The 17,351-nt window shown below is 42.0% G+C and overlaps 1 long non-coding RNA gene across 1 annotated transcript; it reads left to right on the forward strand.

Moving 5' to 3' along the window:
- The first annotated feature begins 3,141 nt into the window (after nt 1–3,141).
- On the forward strand, nt 3,142–15,430 carry LOC147662949 (uncharacterized). The gene is made up of 3 exons (XR_015305460.1): nt 3,142–6,196; nt 6,285–7,338; nt 14,117–15,430. It is a non-coding gene; the product is annotated as an uncharacterized LOC147662949 (long non-coding RNA).
- Nucleotides 15,431–17,351: the final 1,921 nt, after the last annotated feature.

The following is a 17,351-nucleotide window of genomic DNA, read 5'->3' on the forward strand; positions in this document are numbered from 1 at the left end:
AACTTACTGATCTCCTTTTTCCAAAAGCCAACATTAATTTTTCTTTTATATATTTGGTACTACCTAAATTTTATAAATTCTTTTTTTACTGATCAACCTTGTTATTTCATTGCTCACATGATTGTATTGGAATACTGCTATTAATCTCTCCATTTTTGGTCATTCTTTCTTTTATATAAAAAAGGTATTCTCTATGCTTGTATTTAGCCTATTTTTGCCAATTTTATAATCCTATTTGGATAACACCCAATCTTAATGTATTCATCAGGACAATAGCATGTTTATCATATTCTTCTCTTGTACTGCAAATTCTCAGCAAGAGAAGACATTTCCCATACAGCAGATTAGTCTTTAGACTTTTTTTTATAGTTACTTGAAATGTGCTTTGATGTGTTACAATCAAAATCTTTGGTGAAGAGTGAGGTTTTTACTATGCCTTCTTCATGATATATACATAAGTCTAGGAATTCAGTATTCTTTCTATTTTTCTTCTTAGCAAAGTTACGGTTCTCGTCTCAGCTGTTGAACCAAATTTTAAAATCTTCCAGATCTTCTTCAGAGCCTTTCCACATAGATAAAATGCATTCTATAAAGCGAAACCAGTGATGGATCTGACTTTTGAAAGGCTGATTTAGATCAAAAATAAACTTCTCTTCGAAATCAGCGACATATAAATCAGCTATACTGGGAGCGAAAGTCATTCCCATGCTGGTCCCTTTCCTTTGTTTATAGATTACATTTTTATACATCAAAAATATTTTCATAGTAATCTCTTTGCACACTCCAAAATGAAATTAGTTGGAACACTTTCTACATTACTTCTGGAGTTTAGAGTTCTTTCCAAAACTTCTAGAGTCCTTTCTTGTGGGATATTACTATATAAAGCATAGATCTTATAGATAAATAGTATATCTTTCCTTCCAGTTCATTAATGATCATAGCACTATCACATGTATATGATCGCATGTTCAAGAGGAAGGGCTTAAAAAAATCTGAGTATTGGCTCAGAGGTTCTTACAAGCGATGTATCACCAATATTATAGGACGAAATGGTGGATTCATCAGATCCTTATGGACTTTTGGATGTGCATATAAAGATGGCATTTGAGGAGTCATGGTCATTGAGAATTTACCTTTGTTTTCATTGTTTCATCCTTGCTCCAAGTCCCTAAGGACCAAATTACTTCTTTCTCTTTGTAGTTCCTTAGTAGGATCATAGCTCAATTTAAGAGAAATGTCTTCTTTATTCAAAATCTTCAATACTTCTTCATGATATCTATTTGTGTCCAACAGGACTACTGCCCCCTTTTATCTGCTGGTTTTACTGTTAGTTCTGAATCTGCCTGTAAGGATTTTAAAGCTTCATATTCTTTTTTTAGATTATAAACCAGTTGTCTAAGCCTCTACATTCCGTCCTGATCTTCAAGCTCTTCCAAAAACATTTTTTCAAAGAGAATGAATCATTTTGGTTTTCCATCTCTATTGGAAAAAACTTTGATTTTGATCTTAATCCTGTTGATGATTTGATCCGCTATGTTCAGAAATTCTCTTAGGTCTTAGTTTACTGAAGAGATTGTATTCATCCTGATAGAATTGAAGACAGGCACAAAGGAAAGGCCTTCTCTTTGCCTCCCTTTCAAGTGCAAGCTGGGCACCACCTGCACTGTGAAAGATGGAGCGGTTGCTACAAAAAGCCACTATGCCTTTCACAAACGTGCTGCTCTAAGGGCAGCTCTAACTTCACGGCTGGCCTGAAGGCACTGCATTATTATAGGGTTCACTACCCCTGTTTGCACAAGCGCACCTCATTAAAGGTGCACCACTTTGTACACAAGAACAGTGCACCCAAGGGGGAAAACATGGCGGCAGTCGGCTGATCTGCCGCAGCGCTCCATGACTGTGCTCCCGACTCAAGCTGCTTTTGCCCATTGAAGCAGGGGGACTTCTCTAGTTTCCAGCCGTTGTGAGGGGATGTTGGCTTCGTTTGAGGAGTAAGAGGTGGTGAGCTCCCGCCATAACCCGCTGTAACCCGTCCGAGTGAAGTTTGGGCTTACCAGGCGTTTCGGCGTTTTCGTCTGCCTCCGTATGCGGGTGGTGCGCGGACTGACTTTTTTTTTTTCCCTTGCTTGTTGCTGGGAGGTGGAGTGTTTGGTTGCCCCCACGGGGGAAGCAGACGGAGCGGACTTGGGGGCCCGGGGGTGTGGGACCCGATGCTGTTCTGTTTTTGTGCAAGAAATACGGGGACTTCGTCTTTAATAACGCAAAGTCTTTTTTTTTTAACTCCGTAAACCTGATTTAATCAGCGGAGTCTTAGGCTCCGCCTGTCATCAGTCCAGCATTGTTCGCTGTTTCCTGCCCTGCTCCGGACTTCACAGGGGCTGCGATTTTGGGCATCGGCCGCCCTGGAGCTGAGAAGGGGGAGGAAGGCACGTAGCCTTGTGCAAGCCCCTGGAGGTAGAGCTCACGTCGAGATACAGCACGACGAGGTAAGAGTAAAAAAATCTTTATCATTCGTAATTGTGGAGAGGGATGGTGGAGCAGTTTATGTAGATAGCGGCAAGGAGGAGGAGGAGATTGACAATTTACAGACTAATTCACAGCCCAAGTCTATTTCTCCATCTCTGCACCCCCAGCAGTTTGAGGTATCTCAACCTATCCTGCATCAATCTAAAGCAAAGGGCAAACGAGGTAGGAAGAAGAAGGAGGCTTTGTTGAAGGCGGCCCCTGCGATTAAGGAGCGAGTCAGAGACCCTGAACATTTGGAGGTGGAAAAGGGAAAGCCCTCATCCTATTTATCTAATGAGGTGAAGGCGAAGAAGCTGAGCTTATCAAAACCCGCAAGGAATCTTAAAGCGGTTCTGGGAGTGGGGTCAAAAATACCCCCTTCTCTTTGTTCCTATTTTAAAGCCATCCCACCGGTGTTGGATCTTGTAGAGGATAGGGCAATGTCGGTTACAGCTCCAGCCTCTGCTCTGCCATCAGTTAATTCTTTAATCGGCCCTTCCTTCAGCTCGGACTCTTCCGCTACCTCTCTTTCTTTTGGACAGAGCATCATCAGCGTTGAGGGCTCTCTAGTCCCTGTTTCGTCTTTAAGTGCAGAGAAAGTAGTTTTACTGCCAGATGTACCTGTATCGGCAGACATGGGGGGGTCAGAAGGGGCTAATGTGCAAGATGACCCACAACGGCTCCTACGGGGGTCACCTACTATACCCTCGAGCTGAGAGCTCAGCTGTTACGCCTCCTCAGGTTGGTGTCTCGGGGGTCTCATTGGAAGCAATGTTTTCCTCCCTGTCACTTGACATAAGAAAGGGGTTTGATGAATCTTCGGCAAACCAACTGGAAATCAGGAACTACTGTGAATCCCTGGATAGTAAAATTGATGGTCTCACTTTAAGAACAGGAAATCTGGAGGAGACAGTAGCTGTGCTATCTTTGCATCTGGATCAGGCTAAAGAGGACATCACTAAACTCCATAGGGCGGATAATGATTTGGCTGACAGGATGGAAACTTTAGAAAATAATGCAAGGCGGAGTAACATCCGAGTTCTTAATGTTCCCGAGGGCTCAGAGGGATCGGTGATCAAGCAATTTGTTATTCATCTCCTGAAGGAGTCTCTGTGCCTAGACCAATCAGTGGAAGCTCTAGCTCTTGACATTCAGCACAATCTTAGGGACCCTTTTAGGCGTAATCCCGAAAGGTCAAAACCACGTAAAATATTAGTGAATTTTCACAACTATTCACTTAAAGAACATATCCTCAACCTGGCTTTGAAACAAAAATCTTTGGTGGGGAAAGGTTACACCTTTCAAATAAGATCAGATCTCTCAAGGGTCACGTTGGAAAATCAGTGGGAGTTTGGGAGGCGTCTAGATGCCTTTAGGGGTTTAGGTGCTACAGCACAACTGAGGTTCCCAGCCGCCCTTAGAGTTATGCATAATAATAAGACCTTTAATCTGAGATTAGTACAGGCAGCTGACGAATTGTTGTTACAGATTGGCAACAAGGGCGCCTCGAGATAAGAAATTGAAATAAATAAAAGAATATGATGACACATACTTTCAGGAAAAAAGGGAAATTATAAAAAAGAAAAAACCCACATATTTAAAAGGAAAGGGGAAGAAGAAAAGATGAGGTGAAGAAAGGGTAAGATAAGGGAAAAAAAGAGGTATGAAAGTTACAATTCTGTTTGTATGTTTAGATGCAAAATAAGATTTAATGCTGCCCCCAGTATTATCTTACCCTTTTTTTTTCCTGACCTTCAACTTTTTGGGAGATTAGGTTGAATCCTTGATATACTCCCTTAAGTATAATTGTCACCAAGCTATATACTCAGGGTTATGGGCAGAGTAGTTTCTTGCGGGAGCACGGGGAGGGGTGCTATCAACTGGGCTTGTTCCGGTTAGATATAGCAAGGGTTTTCCAAGGGATGGGTGGAGGGTGGAGGGGGGGCACGGGGGAAGGAGGAGGGGAGGGTGGAGGGTGAAAAATAAAAAATTCCTCATTTTCCATCTGTATAATGTTGGATTTCCTAACTTAGTAATCTGGTTTGTGATAGTATTTTCCCAGGTAGTGTATGAATTGGTGATATTCCTTGTGCAGCGGCCTCTAGCTAGTGTCTGGGACATAATATATGGGGTGTTTTAAGGTTATCTCCTGGAATGTAAACGGCCTGCGCACCAAACCTAGGGCAAAAAAAATCCTGCAGTATCTGCGGGATTCAGATGCTCAGGTCATTATACTTCAGGACACCCATTTGACGCACACTGAATCCCTCGCATTAGTAAAGGAGAATAGATGGATCGACTTTGCAGTATCCTCATCACAAAATATGAACATAAGAGGGGTGTCTAATATTTTTAAAAAACAACTTAAAGCTAGGTTAATCACTCAGATGGTGGACCCATGTGGCAGATGGGCCATCACTACAGTTATTACCTCGGGTAAACAGTTCACCTTTGTTGGGTACTATGGGCCTAATATTGATTACCCGTCTTCTTTAGAGTCCATAGTGGCACATCTTCTGGAGTTCCCTGAGCCAATCATTTGGGCGGGGGATTTTAATATAGTTTTGGACCCTTATTTAGACAAATCACCAAGCAGTCGTCCTCTTGTCCTTTCTAAATCTAGGACTTCACTACGTAATTCAATGAAGCAATACGGATACGTGCACATATGGAGAGTAAGGTCAGGACAGCAACAGGGTATTTCTTTTAGGAATTATAAATACCATCATCAGTCCAGAATAGATTTTGTTCTGATTAGTCAAAGACTGATTGATTCTGTTAAAGATATAAGGTATCTCCCTCTTCATCTGTCCGATCACTCTGCAATATTCATGGAGCTTGAGGGGTCCCCTACTATTTCTACCAGAGGATGGTCAATTGATCGATCGCTCCTTTCACATCCTGATGATGTTTCCTTTCTTAGGGGTGAAGCTCAAACATTTATGAATATAAACATTGGCTCGGCTGCATTGGGTGTGGTATGGGATTCTTTTAAAGCTTTTTTGAGGGGGCTTATACCAGGCAAAGTATCTTTCCGTCTAAAGCAATATAAGGAGGAAGTTGTGTCTATTGAGGCAGACATTGCTAGGGTACAATCAGATATTGATACTAATGTAACCTCTAGTGATGCACTCTTGAAACCACTCCAAGATAAGTTGCTTTCCCTTAAAGTGCAGCTGGGTTCTGTCTTAGGCAAAAGAGTTCAGCTAAGATGGGAGGCCAGCAAGTTAGCTCACTTTCAGTATGGGGAAGGAGCTGGGAAGCTGTTGGCTTGGTAGGCGAAAACAGATCAGGCCCGCAATAATATTGTGTCAATAACAGCGAGCAATAATATAATCTCTTCGGATGAAGGCATAAGATCGGCCTTTTTTCAGGAGATATACCATGAGGAAAAAAAATCTCTCCAGAAATAGTTAAAGATTGGTTGAGTAGAATTTCCCTCCCGGCACTTTCTGTTGAGCAGAGTATTCTCCTGGACAGTGAGATCTCTGAGGAAGAGGTTAGGTCAGCCATCCGAAATAGCAAGAAAGAGAAAGCGGCCGGGCCTGATGGGCTTCCAGCAGAAATTTGTAAGTTATTAGAACATGAAATAGTACCATCTCTTACTATATTATTTAACCAAATTTTGCGGGATTGCGAGCTTCCCCTGAATCTTGGAACAGTGCTTCCATTACCCTGATTCTGAAACCTGGTAAGCCAGCCTCCTCCTGTGGGTCTTATAGACCGATTTCGATCTTAAACGTAGATTACAAGATCTTTACTACTGTTTTGGCAAGGAGGCTGGCTGCAGTTGCTCCTAATGTGTTAAACCAAGATCAGAAAGGGTTTGTAAAGGGGCGCCAGCTTTTTGAACTAACATATGATTTAATTGGCGCTATAGACATAGCTATAGCTGAGTCTCTCCCTCTGTTTGCCATAACGTTGGATGCCACCAAGGCCTTCGACAGGGTAAATTGGATCTACCTGTCTGAGGCCTTGGCTAAGTTCAACGTTGGGGGTGGATTTCGGCGAGCCATTAACCTTTTATTTCAGAACCCTACTGCTCGGGTAACGGTAAATGGATTATTATCAGACCCCTTTAATATTTCCAGGGGGAGGAACAGGGCTGTCCACTCTCCCCTCTCCTGTTTGATCTGTACATCGAGCCCCTTGCTCAATGCTTGAGGGATGATATGAGCATTAAGTCCTTTTCTTATAGGGGTAGGGAGAGGAAGGTTGCCCTTTATGCGGACGATGTACTCAAATTTTCGTCAGAGGCACAAACCGCAATCCCAGTAGTATTGGAGGTAGCACAACAATTTGGGGAAGCATCTGGGTACAAAGTGAATGCATCAAAAACTGAGGTATTGATTTGGAACGATGACCACTGTGAAATCAATATACAGCCAGGAACATCTATGCGCTATCTGGGGGTAAATATAACAAAGGATATAAACCAGTTAGTAGGTTCCAATTTCTCAGCAGTAGCAAAGGTATGTCACCAGCTAATGCGATCCTGGGACCAGCTACCGTTATCCCTGTTAGGCAGAGTAAACTTGGTCAAAATGACCATTTTACCCAACATTTCTTTTTTATTTAATACCATTCCTCTTTATTTTGATCCCTCCCTAATAGCTAAATTGCAGGTGGACATCACTTCCTTTGTTTGGAATAAGCACCTTCCAAGGATTGCCTGGAAGAAACTTAGGAGGCTTAGGGAGAAGGGTGGGCTGGCTGCTCCTCATCTACAGATATATGCTTGGGTGTTCCAGCTCTCCCATGCCCAAATGCTTCTAAAGATGCCTGTAGATTGTGGAGTTGGTACTTTACTCTCAGCTTTACTTAATGGGGAAGGTGTTAGCCAAAACAAGAGAGGAAGCGTAGAGGTACTGATAGAATCACCCTCCTAGCAGAATTGTATAAACAATGGGATTCTATCAATGTGAAGAGGTGATAATTTTTATGATGTTTTTATTCTTATGCAGTCCGGTGAGGTACTCGGCTCTCTCTTAGGAATAGAAAGATGAGAGCACAGTGTGCTTGTTAAAATACCCCTCACACACTAAAAGGTCCTTTAGTGTCATGCTTCATCATAGGGGTCTTCCCGTCCCTATAACGGGGCGGGCGTGCTGCGACCAAACGAACTACGCGGGAGCACTTAAGTTGTGACAGAGGCTATGTGTAGGTGTAGGGGTGTCAGTGAAAGTGTAGGGACCCAACAAGTGAGTGCAAGAAAAGATACAAAAAAGTTAAAAATTCCCTGGCTTAGTAGAAAAATATATTTTATTCACTTCTCTAGCTGGGAACGTTAAAAAGGGGATTGTGAGGTAGAGCAATAGCTTGCTACCTAGTCGACATGTTTCGTAAGCAGTCCCCTGCTGCTTACTCATCAGGACCATAAAGTGATCCCTACTCCTAATAGCTCAGTTCTACAGATGTATGCCTACTGTCCTACAAACAATGCAGCAAAAATAGGCTGACTGTTTGGGCTTCAGGGCATGAGCTGGCCCGAGTGAAGCATGGTAATTTGCAATGAATACCAAAAATATTGACCTATCGCGGTCTCTGTAAAGGAAAAGGGGAAAAAGAGAGGGAGAAACCAACATAAATGCGTGATTTGCACATCAATTTGACTGGTGACACAAATTATTCATGTGGTCATGTAACACAATGGTAAGAAAGCGCCTTGTTCATAAAAGGCGATTGTTTTGCCTTTTGTAATAAAATAGGCAAAATCAGAACACCTCTCATAACTGGTTGATTATCACCAGATATATGCTATGGAACCCGCGTGGTGATGGGGTTCACGTATGTCTCATCACACATACAAACAATCGCGACTCAATACACTCATACACACAATCTAAATGGAAGAAGTACAGGAGACCCTCGTTTGCGTTTAAAAACAATGGTTATATTGACTATAACCTTTGAAATGGCATTATACGTACTCTTTTCATTAGTTTTCAATGCCCCATGAGCTTGCAGGCGAAGGGTGTTCAGCGCGGTTGACTGCAAAATAAAACCGCACCCGTATGTCATTTACGGACGGCATCCATGATGTTACTAGCCCCTGTGACCCATTTGTTAGAGACTCGAGGTCAGAGTCTATTACTTACATCACCGGCAGGAGAACGTTTCCTTATTCCTACCCCCGTGCTGCTCCGAGGACTGCCGGTCTCGTGTGTTTGGCATCGTTAAAAGCACTTCATTTCCGCATTGTCATCCGCATGTGTGCACGGCAAATTTAGGAAAGCTAGTGCGCTCACCCAAGATGGCTGCCGCTTTTCGGCATAGTGGAGTAGAAAGATAGGAACTCTTTCTACTATTTTCATTCCAAGGCAAAACAAGGGATTTTCTGTTTATCGGTCACATTAGGGGGGTTGGTATTTACTCCAAAATAAATCAGAATCTAAGGAAATCATTGATGGGGTCATAAAAATATATACAGAGGGCAAAAGGTGACGGATGCCATTCTAATAAGTAGTTGTAAGTTTTTACAGGGCGGGAGGGGAGAGTATTGACCAACTGGTCAGGTGGTTTTTGACCAGATTACTGACTTATTGACGAGATGAGTTCATTATAGCTGTCCCCAGGGTATGTCATCGTTCAGACCAGCTTTGTGGGATTGGATGCGAAACACCCATCTTTGTTCTTTTTCTAGGAGAAAATTTTCATTACTGACTTGTTCTATCACAGTCCATGAAATTTCCTCAGGTTTGTGGTTCTTTTCCAAAAAATGGTTAGTGAGTTTTGTGCTTGATTTTCTGCATTTTATAGTGCTTTTATGTTCGCCTATCCTGATCTTTATTGCTCTGCTTGTCATACCTACATATTCAAGTTTGCAGGGACAGGTGATCAGGTACACGACATTGCACTATTACAGTTGCTAAAACTCCTCTGTTCCCAAACAGTACCATTGTTGAAGGTTAGTTTTTTACTCTTTTCAGTTAGACAGCAGACTTTGCATCCTCCACATGGATGGTGGCCCTGTACAAAATTTGGATTTTTTTGTCCGTTGGTGTTGTTTGATTTGGGTCTTGTGTGGACTAGAACATCTCTTATGCTTTGTGCTTTTTTGTGTGAGAACACAGGTTTAGGTATCTGCAGACAGCCACTATTCAAAATCTTCCAATTTTTGTTGATGATTTTCGTCACTTGGTTTGAACTGGTATTGTACGTGGTCACACAGATAGGTCTTTTCTCCTCATCCTTTGGTACTGTTTCTTCCAAGAGGCTCTCACAGCAGTTGTTCTTGGCTCGTTTGTATGCCTGATCAATGATTCGGTTTGGGTACATCTGTGCTTCTAGTTTCTTTTTTAGGTCTTTTGGTTGTAGTTTAAAGTTGCCAATCTCTGTGCAGTTCCTGCGGAGGTGCAGAAACTGACCATATGGGAGGTAGATGTTTAGGGTGAAAGCTATTGTACATTAAGAGACAATTTTTTGAAGTGCTTTTGAAGTGGGTTGTGGTCATTAATCTTCCATCTTTGGGAAAAATGTTCAAGTCTAGGAAAACCAGGTTGCTGTTGGAGGTGATGCTCGTGAATTTCAAGAAATCATCTTGAAGATTCAGCCATGTTAGAAATTGTTCGGAGTTCCTCTCATCTCCATCCCAGATGATAAGGATATCATCGATGTACCGTTTCCACAACTTGATGTTAGATCTGAAAGGGTTGTTGGGATTCAGTATTTTGGTCACCTCTAGATGGTGCACATAGAGTCCAGCTATGCTGGGAGCAAATGTGCTCCCCATGCTGGTACCGTGTTTTTGTAAGTATAAGGTGCCTTTATTTCAAAAAAGTTCTCTTTTAATGCCAGAGAGCAGCACTCAATCACCACATTGCGCGGTGTCTGATATTCCCAAAAATCTTCAAAGAGTACATCTTCGATAATCTCCAAGGTTGCTTGGTGTGGCAGACTAGTGTAGAGACTCTCCACGTCACAGCTGATTAGCAGCTGAGTGTTTGGGTCGAAGGTAACCTCTTCGAGGAGATTCAATACATCTTTGGTATCTCTAAGATACGTAGATGTTTTTTGAACCATGGGTCTGAGGAAGGTGTCAGCAAATCTTGAGACTGGTTCTAAAATAGACCCGATTCCAGAGACGATGGGTCGTCCTGGGGGATTCTGCAAGTCTTTGTGAATCTTGGGTAGGGTGTATGGATATGGGATTTTCGGATTCTTTTGGCAGAGAAATTACCCTTCCTTTTTGGTGATCCAGTCGTGGGATAATGCCTCCTCCACCATTGTGCCGATCTTGGTTTTTATTCTTTCGGTGGGGTCCATGTGAAGGACCTCATAGTTTCTTTTGTCCTGTAGCAGTCTCATACATTCCCTGTCATATTTTTCTATATTTTGTATGACAGTAGCACCGCCCTTGTCGGCTGGCTTTATTATGACTCCCTTGTTGTTGCTCAAATCTCGTAATGCTTTTCGTTCTTCACTGGTGATATTTTGGAAGACGCGTTTGTCTAGAGGGTTAATATCTTCAAGTTCCCTCATTACCGCTTTTTCAAAAGTTAATACTTCAATTGGAAGAGTGTTATCCATCGGAGTGAACCTAGATTTAGGTCTTAGGTTGGTATCTCCATGTTCCGTTTCATCCTTTTTGTCTTTAAAAAGACTTGAAACTTCAGGCGTCGCATGAATTCTTGTACCTCTTTGCAGAGGTGGAACTTATCCATGTTGGCTGTAGGCACGTATCCTAGCCCCTTTTCCAGGACTCTTTTTTGTGGGTATGTTAGTTCAGTATCAGAGAGGTTCACCACCAGACTCACTTCTGGTTCCTTGTGGCGCCTGTCATGCTCCTTGTTGATACCCGTGGGGCTTCTTCCTCTCCGGTATTCCAATGTACCGTGGTGCCCCTCCGGTTTTTCCCTTTGTCCGGCCTTGGCGTGCCCCTAAAAAAGGCGTTGATTGATCAAAGTAGCCATAGTCTTGCTGTTGGTATCCCCAGGTTGGAAAAGGCCCCTGCGGGTGTTGGAAGGGGGCTGGGCCATATTGTTGTTGTGGGGGATACATCATGTGGTGATGAAAATTGTTCCATCCTCTTGTGCCACGGTAGTTGGGTCTGCGGAAGTTCCTCCTATTGCCTTGGTATCTCGGACATTTATTTTTATTATGACTGGAATTAGAGCTATTAGATCCGGAGTCGGATGATTCATCATCAGTGGTATTTTCATTAGTTGATTTGTAATCATCTTTGATGTAGGGGTAGATTTTCTCCTTTGTCCACCGACTGGTGTCTTTTTTCAGTTTCTCATATTTACTCTCTTTTTGAGAGTGGTTTCAAACTCATTCAATGATTTGTTCATTTCATCCAAATATGTTTTGATATCGGCGGGAGATTCATAACTCTTTAGACGTTTTTCTATCGTTTGTATCTCAACCTTGAGTTCGCTAGCCAACCTGCTTGCAGTCTTTATAATGAGCACAATTCAATCTCTGGTACATCGCCACGAGATTTTGGACCAGTCGATTTTAAAAGTTTTATCATGTAGGAAGATAAATGGTTCATTGCGGACTACGAGACCTGATGGTGCATTGTTTACTTTGAGGTATTCAGACATGAGTAGGCCATGGATTGCAGTTTATATCTGGGTTCTACTTAGTTCTTCCAATTCATCCCAGTCGTTATTTCTTGTAGAGGGGCCTGCAGTGTTCAAACCCTCAAAAGTTCCCAGGGTTGACATTAGATTGGAAATCTCGTCTTCAGTAAAAGCTAGGCCTAGATCAGCCATTTTTAGTTGCGAAAGATGTGATTTTAGAGGGGTCCCTCGATCCACCAAATGATTGTCGTAGGGTGCAGAATCACTTTCGTAGTAGTAGAGAGCAAAGTTATAAGTTTTAGGTGGGCCTCCGCAGCTGTGCGCTGCCAGTAATTCCAAAACAAGAGAGGAAGCGTAGAGGTACTGATAGAATCACCCTCCTAGCAGAATTGTATAAACAACTGGGGACAGCTATAATGAACTCATCTCGTCAATAAGTCAGTAATTTGGTCAAAAACCACCTGACCAGTTGGTCAATACTCTCCCCTCCCACCCTGTAAAAACTTACAACTACTTATTAGAATGGCATCCGTCACCTTTTGCCCTCTGTATATAATTTTATGACCCCATCAATGATTTCCTTAGATTCTTATTTATTTCGGAGTAAATACCAACCCCCCTAATGTGACCGATAAACAGAAAATCCCTTGTTTTGCCTTGGAATGAAAATAGTAGAAAGACTGCCTATCTTTCTACTCCACAGTGCCGAAAAGCAGCAGCCATCTTGGGTGAGGGCACTAGCTTTCCCAAATTTGCCGTGCACACACGCGGATGACAATGCGGAAATGAAGTGCTTTTAACGATGCCAAACACATGAGACCGGCAGTCCTCGGAGCGGCACGGGGTAGGAATAAGGAAACGTTCTCCTGCCGGTGATGTAAGTAATAGACTCTGACCTCGAGTCTCTAACAAATGGGTCACAGGGGCTAGTAACATCACGGATGCGGTCCGTAAATGACATACGGGTGCGGTTTTATTTTGCAGTCAACTGCGCTGAACACCCTTCGCCTGCAAGCTCATGGGGCATTGAAAACTAATGAAAAGAGTACGTATAATGCAATTTCAAAGGTTATAGTCAATATAACCATTGTTTTTAAACGCAAACAAGGGTCTCCTGTACTTCTTCCATTTAGATTGTGTGTATGAGTGTATTGAGTCGCGATTGTTTGTATGTGTGATGAGACATAAGTGAACCCCATCACCACGCGGGTTCCATAGCATATATCTGGTGATAATCAACCAGTTATGAGAGGTGTTCTGATTTTGCCTATTTTATTACAAAAGGCAAAACAATCGCCTTTTATGAACAAGGCGCTTTCTTACCATTGTGTTACATGACCACATGAATAATTTGTGTCACCAGTCAAATTGATGTGCAAATCACGCATTTATGTTGGTTTCTCCCTCTCTTTTTCTCCTTTTCCTTTACAGAGACCGCAATTGGTCAATATTTTTGGTATTCATTGCAAATTACCATGCTTCACTCAGGCCAGCTCATGCCCTGAAGCCCAAACAGTCAGCCTATTTTTGCTGCATTGTTTGTAGGACAGTAGGCATACCTCTGTAGAACTGAGCTATTAGGAGTAGGGATCACTTTATGGTCCTGATGCGTAAGCAGTAGGGGACTGCTTACGAAACATGTCGACTAGGTAGCAAGCTATTGCTCTACCTCACAATCCCCTTTTTAATGTTCCCAGCTAAAGAAGTGAATAAAATATATTTTTCTACTAAGCCAGGGAATTTTTAACTTTTTTGTATCTTTTCTTGCACTCACTTGTTAGGTCCCTACACTTTCACTGACACCCCTACACCTACACATAGCCTCTGTCACAACTTAAGTGCTCCCGCGTAGTTCGTTTGGTCGCAGCACGCCCCGCCCCGTTATAGGGACGGGAAGACCCCTATGATGAAGCATGACACTAAAGGACCTTTTAGTGTGTGAGGGGTATTTTAACAAACACACTGTGCTCTCATCTTTCTATTCCTAAGAGAGAGCCGAGTACCTCACCGGACTGCATAAGAATAAAAACATCATAAAAATTATCACCTCTTCACATTGATAGAATCCGATTGTTTATACAAAGGTTTTAGCCAGTCAGGTTTTTTGTTTAAATTCGGCAACCAACATTTTTTTAAGAAGATCAAAATGAAGATTCTGCAGGGCTTTGCAAAGACTTGGGCAAAATAATGGTTACTATAAAAATCAGTTACTATGGTAGTATGGCGCCCCTTTGGGGTCTTTCAGATAGTCCCTTATCGCTATGTGATAGCTTGGTTGTTCCACTTAAAGAAGCCGGGTTGGTGGTTTGGGGGGAGCTATTTATGGATGTTAATCTCCTTCCATGGGAGTGCCTGAGAGGAAGGATTGGGCCAAATTTTTCGAGGTTTGAGTATATGCAGATGGTGGGTTGGACTCAGTCATTTCTTGCACGGCCGTGTTTGGCAAACAGGTTTCTTATTGGAGGTTACAGCCCCCTGATAACCCAACTGGTAGATACTCCGCTGGCTAAAATGGAAGTTTCCCTCTGGTATAAGTCTATCTTGGAGGAAGTGAATGGTGATTTTTTACTACCAGACCAGCTTTGGGGATCTACCATGGTAGGAGGAGATGTGGATGATCTATGGAATACATTGTGTAAAGTTTTATGGGACATCGTTAAATCTGCTTGGTTGCAAAGAAATCATTTGTTCACGCTCCATAGGGCATACTATTCCCCTCTCAGACTTACGAAAATCTCACAAGGGAACCCGGTAGTCTGTGCTAAGTGTGGTTTGCCCACATGTTTTTCGAATGTCCCTGCCTCGCTTCTTTTTGGGATGCTATAAGTCACATACTCTCTGCACCATTAGGGAAGCAAATAAACCTGGATTTCCCACTTGTCTTCTTTGGGGTTTCTGCTGATGTTCAGGGGAAAGCAAGGAGCATACTGTTTTATTCCATCCTACTTGCCCATAGGGACATCTGTAGAAGATGGAAGGAGCCTGCTCCCCCTTCATTTATGGATTGGCAAGTGTCTGTCTTGCAAGTTTCTAGATTAGACCTTGCAAGATCTGGCAGTCAGGATAAAATAACATTTTGGCATCAGCTGGCTTGGGGCTATTGAGTTGGCCGGGGGTTCCAACCCCGGCCCTATGATTATACACCAGTGGTTTTATCTAACCCACAAAGCCTGTTCCATCTGGAGGTCTGGGTCTCAACGGTTGCATTTCCACCTGGTCTTGGCTGAGCTTGTGGTTTTTACTCGTTTTTGGGTTTGTATGTGTGGTTCTCTAAGGGTACGACCCTTCTGAGGGTATATGGTTCTTGGTTGATCCTCATAACCATGCCCTGCCAGGTCTATAACCTGTGACAGAAGCGTACTACCGACTGCGGCTACACTTGAATCCATGGTGGTAAAAGAAGAACAGTGCACCCTACATCAGTCTCAACCTTCTATAGGACTAACCTAAGGGTAAGAATGAAAAATCAGGAGGGCTGGCGGAGCCTATCTAGCGGATTTTCTGACAATCTTTACCCTCTACTACTGTAGGCTTGTATCCTGTATTATAACTCATGGATACATAGAACACAGTATCATCATGAGCACAAGCTAACATAATATTATGTAATATCAGGGAGAGGCACAATCCTGACTCAAAGCTATCAGAGCAAAGCAAGTCTGAAATATAAGACAAATATATAATAAGAGTAGACATTAAGAACTACTGCCAGCAAATATGCACCAATCTTTTCACATGCATTGTCTAGTTTGTCTTGCGCTAACACTACGGGAGAGCATGTTTAAAATAAAACAACTGCCAAGACATTTTAAATACACAAATGCATATTCCCTATTAGAGGCCACATGATACTGACGGGGTCAATTAAACAATTCCAGGAACAAAGTCATAGATGTTCCAAGACACACAGGGGATTCAGTCGATATCATCACACCTGCTTTATTCCTTGGGCTAGCAGGACAAGTTGGGTGCTTGAGTGACGTTGGTAGAAGAGGCTAACATTTCAGTCATGTTTTTCTCAAACACTTTGTGAATCTCTATTTCACTCTAGTAAGTACTTCACCACTTAAGGCTTATTGACATTCTTCAGGATAGACAAAGTTTGTTTAAGCTTATGCTGTAAAATGCCTAGTGGCAGATGCCAATGAGGGGTGCCAAGCTTTTGTTAGCACATATATTACACAATACATCTTTTGGGAGCCAACAAAGTGGAGTCATAACTGAGAAACTCAGATACATTTCCTCAATTCTGTCTTTCAGTTCATGTTGTTACATATGAATTTGTAACAGTATGTATTGACAAAAAGAGCAGCAGGCTCGGTGGCCTCTTACTAAATTGAGTGTTGATCACAGTAAAAATATGTCTTTCTTCTTGTTAGTCAAAGCTTGTATGAAATATTTGAGTTTCAGTATCTCAATATTACATAGAGACTGAGGCTGTCAAAGAGAATGTGAGCGACAGAAACTGCAAATTAACAAGATTATTCTTCACTTCATCACAATCTGTATGATCTGTGCTCACCTAATTGTGAGCTAAACGTTTTTGTGTGCTAGTGATACTACCAACACAAAATAGATTTTCTAGACAATATTTCTCAACTTGAAATTAAGCTTATGTTTTCAGGATACATTGCTTGGAAGCACTTTATGAGGGGTAAACCATCTATGAAAGTTCTGATGTCAAGGCAATGGGGCCACAGAGAAGGAGATGAAGGGCTCATATGGTGAATTCATCCCACCTGAATGCTGGGTTATGGGATGGGGAAAGAAACCAAGACGTATGCCATATAAAACATTAATAGTGAAAATTGTGAAGCACATAAGACATGAAGAAGTTAAGATAGGAAGGAAAGGGTATTGGGCAACATCATAAAAGGATGGGGAAAGTCTAACAAAAATGACTACTACTAAAATCATATCATATATTATCAATAGCTTGATAATATCACCCCACAGAAGCAAGCTTCAATAGGTACATGCAGTGAAAGAGAGATGCCTAATAAATTAAAAATTACTGAAATGTTTGCAACAATATGAATTGAATCATTAAGGGGAAGTTGCTAGTCTCTTTTTATTGACACAAATAAAAGTAAGCAAGAAAAATAGAATAAAGAATCCCTAAACCCTAAGGTATTTGATTCTCTTGCATCTTAACAAAATAACTCATGGTGCTTAACAATTGTAAAACCATTCATGAAAAGTGCCCAATAACTTTTTAATCTTTTATAATTACTTCAAACTATTGATTCTAATTTCTTTCAAGGTCCATTATTTTCAAATTTCCTCCTACAGTACCACACAGATGCCATAATTTCATCT

The sequence above is a fragment of the Lissotriton vulgaris genome, unplaced genomic scaffold, assembly GCF_964263255.1.
Source record: "Lissotriton vulgaris unplaced genomic scaffold, aLisVul1.2 SCAFFOLD_1643, whole genome shotgun sequence".
In the NCBI taxonomy this organism is placed as follows: domain Eukaryota; kingdom Metazoa; phylum Chordata; class Amphibia; order Caudata; family Salamandridae; genus Lissotriton; species Lissotriton vulgaris.